This window comes from Neoarius graeffei, chromosome 5 (genome assembly GCF_027579695.1).
Source record: "Neoarius graeffei isolate fNeoGra1 chromosome 5, fNeoGra1.pri, whole genome shotgun sequence".
Lineage (NCBI taxonomy): Eukaryota > Metazoa > Chordata > Actinopteri > Siluriformes > Ariidae > Neoarius > Neoarius graeffei.
In genome coordinates this window covers 11,827,467-11,839,671 of record NC_083573.1, presented here as the reverse complement: position 1 = coordinate 11,839,671, position 12,205 = coordinate 11,827,467, and the positions used below count along the sequence as shown (strand labels likewise).

Here is a 12,205-nt window from a genome sequence, read left to right as displayed (position 1 = left end):
ACCTTATCCTGTGCTTCACTGTAGTACCTGACTAAATTACCACATTCTTTCTCACACATGATGTCATTGCTTTCATCAACCAAAGTACTGTATGGCCTTTTTTCTGTCCGGATTAATTTGTACACATCCTCTGAACATTCAGGTTCCAGTGCCAGGTTCATCATAGCTGCTGTCTTAGTGGAGGAGCAGGCATAATTTCTTTCTATTTCTGAGTCTGGAAACATTTTCCTAAATAACTTGCCAGTGTGCCTACACACATGGAATGGCACATTATGTTCAACAACAAAAGATGTGAAATACATAAATATATTACATTCATTATGTCTTCTTCTTTAAATCAAAGTAATTAGTTTTCTTTTGTTTCAGACATGTAAAAGCTTTTTACCTTTACCTGACATGTTTCGACGGTGTAACTTCCGTCTTCATCAGAGGGTCGCCCGGATGTTGGTGTGTGACGTGCCTTTATAACATCAGCTGATTATAAAGGCACGTCACACACCAACATCCGGGTGACCCTCTGATGAAGACGGAAGTTACACCGTCGAAACATGTCAGGTAAAGGTAAAAAGCTTTTACATGTCTGAAACAAAAGAAAACTAATTATTTTGATGTGAAATACACCTCAGCTGTAGTAACCTTCTCAATGAGACTCTGCTTTTCTGATGAAAAGAACTGAGATATATTGGAGCAGCCTTCCCTGCGCTTAGCCTCCCTAATATGTTGTGCTTCCTAAAAGATATGAAAGCATATTATATTATATTATATTATATTATACTATATTATATTATATTATATTATATTATATTATATTATATTATATTATATTATATTATATTATATTATATTAATGTAAACTGCTTATTCATACATTGTTACTTTACGGAAATCTTCAATAAGTTTGGTCTTTTCATGACGGCCCTGTTGTAGACCTAAATATAATGCACATGAAATGACACTACTCACCTCAACATGTCTTTTACAATCATTTAAGCCACCACGGGCAATGCTGAAATCACTGTTGCAAACAGTACATCACGCGAAACTGTCATTATTTTTGACCCTTATTAGACAGGGATATTCTTTTGTGTAATCTGAGGTGAAGTGGGTTTTGTACTTTTGTTTTTTGGGGTGCGCGCTCTCTCTCTGGCATGACGATGCTGTAGGCTGCACTGACTGAACTGAAAACTTCGGTCCTTGAGAAAAGAGAGAAAAGCCTGCCCACACTGAAAGCTGATTGGTTTACTCAGCAAAATAAGCCAATCAGGATGCTCTTTGTCTAGCATGCGCTACATGAACAGGCACACATGCAGTCTCTTTCGTGCACTCCGTCATATGCGCGATACAGACATTAATGTTTTGCGTGCACGCTCTTGCTCTAGATTCCGGGAGATATTATCCAATTTGCAGGCATCAGGGAGCCACTATCAATATGCGGGAGACTCCCGGAACTTCCGGGAGACTTGGGATGTCTGACATGCGCACACACAAGTGAGCAATGAATACACACACATACCCAGAGCAGTGGGCAGCTATGCTACAACACCCGAGGAGCAGTTGGGGGTTAGGTGCCTTGCTCAAGGGTACTTCAGCCCAAGGCTGCCCCATGTTAACTTAACTGCATGTCTTTGAACTGTGGGGGAAACCAGAGCACCCAGAAGAAACCCACACAGACACGGGGGGAACATGCAAACTCCACACAGAAAGGCCCCTGTTGGCCGCTGGGCTCAAACCCAGATCCTTCTTGTACTGAGGTGACCATGCTAACCACTACACCACCATGCTGCCCATGTACACACTGTGAAGGTGTTCTGCTGAGCTGCACTTCATAAGCTGAGTTCAAATGTTCTGTCTGTGATTTTTTTACAATGTTAAAATGTTTTCAAGGGAAAAATTTGACAGTTTCCAGCCTTACCTCTCTCAGGTGGGGTTTACATTAGACCGTATCAGCGGATCATCAGATTAACGTTTTTAAAACAATTAGTGTACACACAGCAACGCCAATACACGATTCGTGTGCACACAGCAACGCCAATACACGGATACGCTCAGCTCCGCAGGCATCCTGCGCTCCAAATCACTCCGCCCTGAACAGCGAGTGCCCTCTGGAGGGTGCGCACTCCGGCCCTGCGCAGCTCACAGAGCGCGCGAGTGAAGCACACGAGCAGTGATTCGGGACTGAGCCGCTGTGTGTGTGATCTCAGTGCATATCGGGTATGCGCGTCACTTACCACTTGCAAGTGGAAGGATGGCAAGCCTAAAGACAATCATAACTACACAATGGGCAGTATTTGCATCAGTATTTGCAGTATTTTCATACTTTTATACTCTTTAATGAAAGGTGATACAAGGCGGAAGTCCGCGCCGTTTTTCAGCAGTCGCGTCACATGACCAACGCCAGTGAATCAGGAAGGTGGATGTCACAGTGACGTTGTCCAATGACGACGCCAGCTAGAGCTCAGCACAGCGTATCCGCGTATTCTCAATGTTTACACAGCACCGGACCAGACACGATCTGGGTTGAATACGTGGACCCTGGCGGATTCCCGTTTCCCGGCGTTTCCAGGCATTTTAATGTAAACGGATAGTGCATCCGAGAAGAAAACGAGACAGATACGGTCTAATGTAAACTTGGCCTCAGAGATAGAGATACAGTGTAAAAATGCCTGCAGTTGTTGCTGATCCTCTGTGTCTGGGGCACGTCTGTTTTCTGGTCATCAGTGTTCAGCTCATTGCCAGTGTTTTTATATGGTAACGATTGAATAAATGCTGGAAATGGGTACCTCTCCCCTTTATTTGTTAAATTTATAGTCATGCTAATTAATTATTTGATGAAGTTTACACTTTTAAAAGATAGAAAAGAAGAATTGGACAAAATTAATAAAACTGAGTACATGAATTCATTCAACTCAAATTCTTAGTTAAAATAAGTAAAATTTAAAAGAAAATTAAGTCTCGTGTTTAATATGCTGATATTTTTTCACATTGGTTTGACTCAATTTCTTGGCTGTTTCTCATAGACTTAATATTTTAGCATACAGTGAAATACATATTATTAAGTTTTCCTAACTCAAAATACCAATTAGTTCACTAAACTGACAAAAAAATTTCTTGGAAAATGTTGCAATATTATTATTATTATTATTATTATTATTTTAGTTTGATCTAAGTTTAAGTAAGAGTTTTAACAATGTGCCAATATAAAGAAAGCCAAAACTATACTAGCTCTGATAGACCGGTGCTTGTAGAAGTGGGAGGTAGAGGTGTGTAAGGTGACAGCATAGCAGTCAACTGTCATCAGGACCATGAAGACACTTCCATGGAAGCCCAGTATGTAGAACACCATCACAGCATGTCACATGAAGTTCCTGAAAGTCCAATCAGTGATGGTTGCGTAGTGGGCCCAGAAAGTCAGTGAGATAAGGAAGAAGAGGTCTGAAATAGCCACAGGCACAGATCTGACATGTTGGTACTTTTGTGATACTTGACCAGGACAATAAATCCCATGATGATTATACTGTAAAGGGAGGGGAGAAATACTCGACTGAAGGCCTTTACATTGGTGATGTTGCAGGTTGAAAACTGGCATTCCTAAATTAGATTGCAGTTGTCCTAGTATTTCTCTGTTGTTAATGAAAAAAAAACATAAAAACATGGTCTCACTAAGGGTGTTTTCACACTTGGTCCCTTTCAGCCATCTAACCGAACTCAGATTGATGACTCAGCATTTTTTGCACATACGTGAACACTCCAACCGTACCCAGACCCCTTTAAAGCAAACCGAACTGAGGCCACCTCAGGAGGTGGTCTCAGTACAGTTCGCCTAATCTGCGCATTGTGAACAAAAAGCGCACCGGGTTCACTTCGCCTTTTTCACTGTAGTTTAACCTTCTTCGTTTGCCGTAGTTGGTCATGTGACTGTAGCAGGGAAACTCAACTTCCTTTTGCAACTTACCACAGCCGCTTTACAGTTCTCTGAACTTACTGACTGATGAGTGGGCCACAATAATATAACTATATTATTTATTTATATAAATATAAACATATATATATGTGTGTTTATATTTGTATATATATTTGTGTATATATATATATATATATATATATATATATATATATATATATATATATATATATATAAAATACATTTATTTTCCTTAATCCGCACTATTTTGATCAAAGAATACAGCAGGGCAAGCATGGCAGCAGACATTTTTATTCAAGAGAAAATTACCCAGAATTCCGTGCACTGGGGGTCTGAGGGCTCTAGAGGACCTGGTGTGAACAGAAAGAGGACTGAGGCCCCATCAAAGCTTAACTGGACCAGAAAGAGAACCCAGTCCTCTTTGTAATAAATTCACAGTCTGAACACAAAAAGAACTGAGTTATTTTTCTGTTGGTCCACTTTTTGGTCCACTTAAAGAGGACTGAGTCTGGTTCCTTTAAAGGGGACCAGGTGTGAAAACACCCTAAGATCAATTGCATGAAAAATAGTGAAAAAATGTCAGATGAAAAAAAAAGCAGCAAATGATTTTTTTTTTTTCCCTGCTTGTGTGGCTGCTCTGTTAGTAGTGTGCTGTATTACTCAGCTGATGAACACACTGGTGAAGGTTAAGAATTTTATTATTGTGCTGGAGCACCATTTATTGTGAGCAGGGGTGTCAGAGCATTTTTAATGTGGGGGGGACACAAGTGGGGGGTCTGGGGGTCCTCCCCCAGAAAATTTTGAATTAATTCGATGCCATTTCCTGCATTCTGGTGTATTTTTAACAGGTTGTTAAACACCTAATTTTACCTACAAAAGTCACTTAATTCAATGACTGTTTTAGAGACTCAACAATAAGTCCTCATTCAACTAGTCCATATATTCATCAGCCTGTTTTTAAACCCACTGCTCTGCCTAAGATAATGAAATGAATGTGACACAATTTATCACCAACAATGACTTTATGGGTGCATTTTACTTTTTATTTTGTGTTTCCTTTTTTATTTAGTTTTAGATGTAACGCAACATGCCACTGTGCCAAGCAGTAGTGACACTCAACTGTATGTTTAAAATTAAGAATATTCATAATTTCACACAATGAACAGGCATGACATGGCATCATGCAAACTTCATAACACAAAATCACACTGTGTCAAGCAATGGTGACACATAAAAAACAACTTCACACAATGAACGGGTGCAATTTTGTTAACCACCAACAGTGACTTTAGTGGATGCATTTTACTTTTGTCCGATTTAGTGAAACTCATAACAAAAATGACATGGCATCATGCAGTCTTCATAACACAAAATTACACTGTGTCAAGCAATGACACATAAAAGATAACTTAACACAATGAACAAGTGCAGTTTTGTCAACTTAGATGCAATGGTGGTACTACAGTAACATTTACAGATTAGTATAACAAATAGATTTATAGATATAACTCCTTCTTACTTTGGTGCCACCACAATTTCTACCACTTCATAACTTTTATCCCCCTTTCCTTCACAATCCACCTGGAATAACATCCATCTCTCTCCATTGCTTTCCTTTCTACTATTCCTTCCCCATACACTGATTTCCCATGTTACTTTCCAGAAAACTGCATGTGGTGAGTTGTTGTAGGTAACGCCCGGAAAACCCAGAGTGGATTTTCAGTGGTATGTGTATTCTCTTATCGATCAAGTGGAATGGATTCTTTCACAAAGCAATAGAAACAGCACTGGGTGAACTAATATTTTATGTTAAATGTGTGTGTGTGTGTGTGGGGGGGGGGGGGGGGGGTCCAGACGAAGAATTATGAAATGTGAAGGGGACATGTCCCCTTCACATTCAATGGTGGCGATGCCCATGATTGTGAGGCATAGGTATTGTCCATCCATTATCCATAGCAGCTTATCCTGTGCAGAGTCACAGGCAAGCTGGAGCCTATCCCAGCTGACTATAGGTGAGAGGCAGGGTACACCGAGGACAAGTTGCCAGATCATCACAGGGATGACACATAGGGACAAACAACAATTCACACTCATGGTCAATTTAGAGCCACCAATTAACCTAAACTGCATGTCTTTGGACTGTGGGGGAAACCAGAGTACCCAGAGGAAACCCACACAGACACGGGAGAGCATGCAAACTCCACACAGAAAGTCCCCCGTCAGCCTAGAACCTTCGTGCTGTGAGGTGACAGTGCAAACCACTACACTACTATGCCACCCTAGGTATTTTTTCATTGTCTGTAAACTATTTTAAACACCATAAAAGCACAAATGTCAATGTCAACAAGTTTTTAAAGATTCATTAAATTCAGATTAAAGAATAAGAAGAGACAAAGAACCCAGTGTCAGATTTAGTCAAATACTTCATTTTTTACTAATTTGAACAGGTGCAAGAGATTTTAGAGGCAGTTTACTAACAATAATGAATGGCAACTAAGCAATTGAAAAATTAAAAAGTTTCAATTAATTGTCATGTTGCAGTACACGACAGCCATGTCTCAGCATTTCATGAATGATTGTGAAAACAGCTGTGTAGGCTGTTATATAACAATAGGCTGCGCTATGATTTCATAAGGTGGGGCTTTGTCTTGTTGCTAGAGAAGTTATTCTCCATCTGTGTCAGAAATCAGAAACAGTCAAGTCAAGTCAACTTTATTGTCAAATATGCTATACATGCTCGACATACAGCACAGATGAAATTTCAGTCCTCTCTGACCCACGGTGCAAACAGGCAATGCAATAAATAAAAATAGAATAATTGAAAAAAAACCAAACAATATAAACAGTATAAACACTCTAGATAAGAACTAGACATAGACTAAACACTCAAACAGACAATATAAACAGTATAAACACTCTAGATAAGAACTAGACATAGACTAAACACTCAAACAGACAATATAAACAGTATAACCACTAGATAAGAACTAGACAGACTAAACACTCAAACAGTATAAACAGTATAAACACTAGATAAGAACTAGACATAGACTAAAAACTCACACACACACACGTAAATTGGTGCAAATAAACAGTCAAGGGCACTTGAGGTATAGCAGGTAAACATGAAATAAGCAGTATAAACAATAAAACTAATGGCTGTTAAGGTGAGGTAGTGTGGAATAGTGCAAATGAGCGAGGTAAAGTGAAATATGCAGTCCCTGAGTTCAGAGTGTTAATGAACGTTGAGAGTATGTATGTACGGTGTGTGTGTGTGTGTGTGTGTGTGTGTTGGGGGGGAACTGTGAGGGTGACATGTCAGTTGCTGAAGGGGGGGCGGGGGGGTGCGAGCAGAATCTGTGGCAGGGGCAGAGGGGGGAGGAGTGGCAGAACAGGAAGGGAGTTGAGCCTCCTGACCAACTGGTGAAAGAAATTGTTCTTGAGCCTGCTGGTTTTGGCCCGGAGACTCCGCAGTCTCCTCCCCGATGGCAGCAGACTGAAGAGGCTGTGAGATGGGTGGGTGGGGTCACCTGCAATCCTGATGGCTTTGCGGGTGAGGCGGGAGTTATAAATATCCATTAGAGAAGGGAGAGAGACACCAATGATTCTGACTCTTGGGCACCCTGATGCCTCATGACAGGTTGGCCCTAGCTGTCCTCAGGCCCACCTCATCCCCAGCTCTGAAGGCGGCGTTCCGAGCCCACAGGAGCCTGTGGACTTCCCCTGTCAACCATGGCTTCTGATTGGCCCGAATGGAGATGGTTCTGGTGACCATAACATCGTCCATACATTTCCTCATGTAGGCAGTGACGGTCTCCGTGTACTCCTGTAGATCTGTGATGTTGTTGTTGGTGGCTGCCTGTCTGAGCATGCTCCAGTCAGTGGTGGAAAAACAGTCCTGGAGTGCCTCTGAGGACCCCTCTGGCCACACACGTATCTGCTTTGTAGCTGGTTTGGTGACTTTAACCAGCGGCCTGTATACTGGCATTAGCATAACAGTGGAGTGATCTGAGGCCCCAAGGTGGGGGAGGAGTAGGGCTTTGTAGGTGTCTTTATGCATGGTGTAAACATTGTCCAGAGTATTGTTTCCACGTGTGGGAAAGTTGATATGTCCATAGAGTTTTGGAAACAAGCTCTTGGGGTTTGCATGATTGAAATCCCCAGCCAGGATGAGAAAAGCATCTGGGTGGGCTGTCTGCTGCTCACTGATGTGCTGATAGAGTTCATTCAGTGCTTCACTCCTGTTGTTATTGGAGCCGGGAGGGATGTATAATGCTACCAGCAATATGGCTGTAAATTCCCTTGGCAGGTAGAATGGCCGGCACTTAATAATTATAAACTCCACCAGTGGTGAGCAGTGTTTGCAGACCACAACAGCATCACGGCACCAGGCATCACTGATGTAAGCACCAGTGGCGGCTGGTAGTCTTTCAAACAGGGGAGGCTGGTCGGTTATGATATTTCCAGATTTTAAAAGAAAAAAGAAAAAACACATCAATTTTGCCCATACTCTTGCCTCTGATCTGGCTGATTGTTGGCAGGGTCACAAACTGTGAAATAACAGGTTCTTTTGGCCCATTAGCCTACTGTCCAATATACATGATGGTGGTGTTTGGGGGGGGGGGATATTTTAACATTTTATATTTTAAAATTGTGGCATGTTGTTTAAAAATTGATCATTATTGAAAGCAGCTCTTTGTCAGGAACCTCAGCAGTAACAGCAGAGTGTTCTGCAATAGGCACAAGCACTGACCTTGGGGAGCCAAATATAGAGCTGGGTGCCACACATTTCATTCAATGACACTTTCCCGATATTTTACTTATTTTGACTGAGAAATGTTTTATTGACAATTTTGATAACCCTTCACTTTTAATCCAGGTCTGTAGTATGAAATGTTCTCGGCTGTGTTTTTGTTTAAAAATGTTTTCCAAATTGTAGCTGTGTTTAATTCATATCCAGAGAAATATATATTCCAATATAATATACTCAGCATAAACATTTTAAATAGATTCTATATTTTTGGTCCAACCATGACATATTACTAAAGTAGCCTATTTACTGTTGTTGATGTGGGTCACTTGCTGTTAGCCAATTCACTTTCTCGTACCAGGAGAGCTGAAAGGAACGAGTATTATTCCCTACCTTTTTCACCAAGTCAATTTGAGGCGTTGGTCTACCCTGCTCTTTAATTTTAATTTTTTCCTCGAAAGGAAGACTGGCAAATGGCTTTGCCAAAATTAAATCAGCAATGCTTGGCATCCGTGTGCAGCTTTCTTGCTAGCTGACTAGCCCCCTCAAGTTCAAGTTCAGTCACTCAAATAAACGAAATTTCTGGAACTAAGATAGCAAACTTGACAACACTATATTTACACTTTATTTACAATGAAAATATCTCATCTCATCTCATTCTCTCTAGCCGCTTTATCCTGTCCTACAAGGTCGCAGGCAAGCTGGAGCCTATCCCAGCTGACTACGGGCAAAAGGCGGGGTACACCCTGGACAAGTCACCAGGTCATCACAGGGCTGACACATAGACAACCATTCACACTCACATTCACACCTACGGTCAATTTAGAGTCACCAGTTAACCTAACCTGCATGTCTTTGGACTGTGGGGGAGACCGGAGCACCCGGAGGAAACCCACATGGACACGGGGAGAACATGCAAACTCCGCACAGAAAGGCCCTCGCCGGCCACGGGGCTCGAACCCGGACCTTCTTGCTGTGAGGTGACAGCGCTAACCACTACACCACCGTGCCGCCCAATGAAAATACATACAAACTAAAAAAGCTGGTAGAAACCGTATGTAATGAATGAAATCAAAATGTAAGCTGATCTCTTACAATACACCACAGCACTTGCGAATCCGCATGGGACTGAACTGAAATTCACCGCTGCCTGTCTATTTTTGAAACGAGCTGTCAATCAAAGAAAATATCCGGCCGCTTTCACCAATCACCAGTCTCCTCGCAGAAAGCTTTGCCATGTCCCTCCCACTGTGAGACTGGGAGTCTGTGAGCGTGCGTTTTCGCAGTATCTGTCCAATAACCATCTTGCATTTTGAGATTGAAAAGTGCATAGCTCCCAAATGCCATTGAAGTCCACTGAGGCTGGGAGTCCGTGGGAAACTTCCTGTTTCCTGAGTTGTTCGCGCCGAGTCCTTTTTCCCGCGAGTGCCGGCGTTAATTACTAATCCTTTTTTAACTTTTTTTCTTTAACCCTCCTCTTGTGTTCGGGTCGTCACCGACCCGTTTTCAACTTTGACTTTGTAAACGAAGCCCTTGGGTTTAGATTCTTGCCTCAAGGCTTTCTGACTTTGTCAGCCACCTGTATTTTTACAAAATAAAACAAAATTTTTTTTTTCCAAAATTCTGTTATGCTCTAATTAAAAATATAGCACTTGTGGTGTTCGGGTCGTTTTCGACCTGGTTCTTAATAAGTAGTTTATGGAGCAATTATTACAACCAAAACTGAACAAATAAATGAACTGCTAGCTAAAATTGATATAGCTAGCTCCTCTGCCAACCATTCAAGCTTATGAACTAGCATGACATCATGATATTGTGTATATAAATAGCTCACTAGTTTGAAGTTTTTGGGTTATGTTGACATATGTTTTGTGCCATTAGTTCAGCTTAGGGGTCCATTTGGCCCGACCGCTTTTCCCCAATACACTAATCACTCATTTTGTTATGGTAATGAGGCTGTTAGTGGCAGTGTGTGGGGTGAGGGGGTCACACTTCACACACTTCACACTTCAGTGGTGAAGTCATGTTGGCTACTTCTGTGTGAATGTGAGAATGAGGAATAAAAACATTCTATTCTCACATTCTCTATTCTATTCTATTCTATTCTATTCTATTCTATTCTATTCTATTCTATTCCCATGTGACCATAACGACTCATGTGACTGCAACCAGACAATTGTTTGATGGATAAATACCTCAGTGCACATGGACTATCGCTTCAGTTCCCTCAAGAATTTTGTGGTGAAAGAAGCTCCTCTCCAAGGAACGAAGATGCAGAGATTCAACATTCAACAGGCATTGTAAGATTTCATTTCTAAGCTGTAAGGTAACTAACAGCCACATTTCCATAACAAAATGAGTGTCTACAGGGAGGACTTGGGGCCAATTGGCCCTCTTGTGGGTTTTCTAGGTAAAAAGGCCAAATGGCCCCTCTCTGGGACTTCTAGTGCTAGACACACACACACAACACACACACACACACACACAGAGAGAGAGAGAGAGAGAGATTTTTAGGCACACAAATGAGTGTAGGCCTTATCGGTTTGATTTGGTGGATTATTAGGGGTTTGTTTGACCTTACAAATCTATATGTTGTGCCATGACTTGTTCATTTTCATTGTTCTTTGTTTCATGTTATGGTCACATTAAAGTTCATTCACTGAAAAAGATTCTGTTGTTCCTGTTTCTCAGTGGTAATTATATATGGGTCGAAAATGACGCGAACACCATAGATGTAACTATTGTAAATAAAATCAAAAATAAAAACACATGAAAAAAAATTGTTTTTCAAGATATGTTCTAATACCCCACAGTAACAGCCAGGTAACAATAAATCTTTTTAATTATTTGTATTACACTTAAGAGGTTACTTTTTAATTTTTTCCTACTGAAATAAAGGGGTGTACACAGAAAACAATAACCTTAAACCCTTGACAAAAAAATAATAAAACTAATATTTCCATCTAAATGGAAGCCTAAAAGAGTAGTCAAGACATCAGGAAAAAAAATGGTGACAAATCATTGTTACTTGTGACTTTTTTAGCTGATTTAAAAGACGGGTCGAAACCGACCCATGAACACTGGGCATGGTGATAGAAAACGAACACAAGACGAGGGATAAATAAATTTCCAGTATCCTCTTCATTTTTATTATACTGTCGCTTTCATTTTTGTACTTTTCACTTTCGCTTTCCTTTTTCCATTTTTTTTTCCCGTTTTTTTCTCTCTTTTTTCGGAAGAACGCCGAGACCGGAAGCTTTCTTTTTCTCTCCTCCTGTGTAAAGTCCACAAGCAGAGGCCATCTGATCTGCTTTAACCCTTTGGTGACTGACCCCTTGAAAATGGTTCCTCCAGGAACCATGACGTTTCAGTTGTCAAGACAACGGAAAAACTAAAATACAAATACAAATACAAGAGCATTTTGTTTTGTGCACAAGAGCATTGTGACATATCTTTCTGTTTTTGTATTTTAGTTTTTCCGTTGTCTTGACAACTGAAACGTCATCGTTCCTGGAGGAACCATTTTCAAGGGG

At 40.9% G+C, this 12,205-nt stretch overlaps 1 pseudogene; it reads right to left on the bottom strand.

The window, feature by feature from the left end:
• LOC132886335 (C-C chemokine receptor type 5-like) overlaps positions 1–9,976 on the bottom strand; it is a 39,289-nt pseudogene extending 29,313 nt beyond the window's left edge.
• Positions 9,977–12,205: the final 2,229 nt, after the last annotated feature.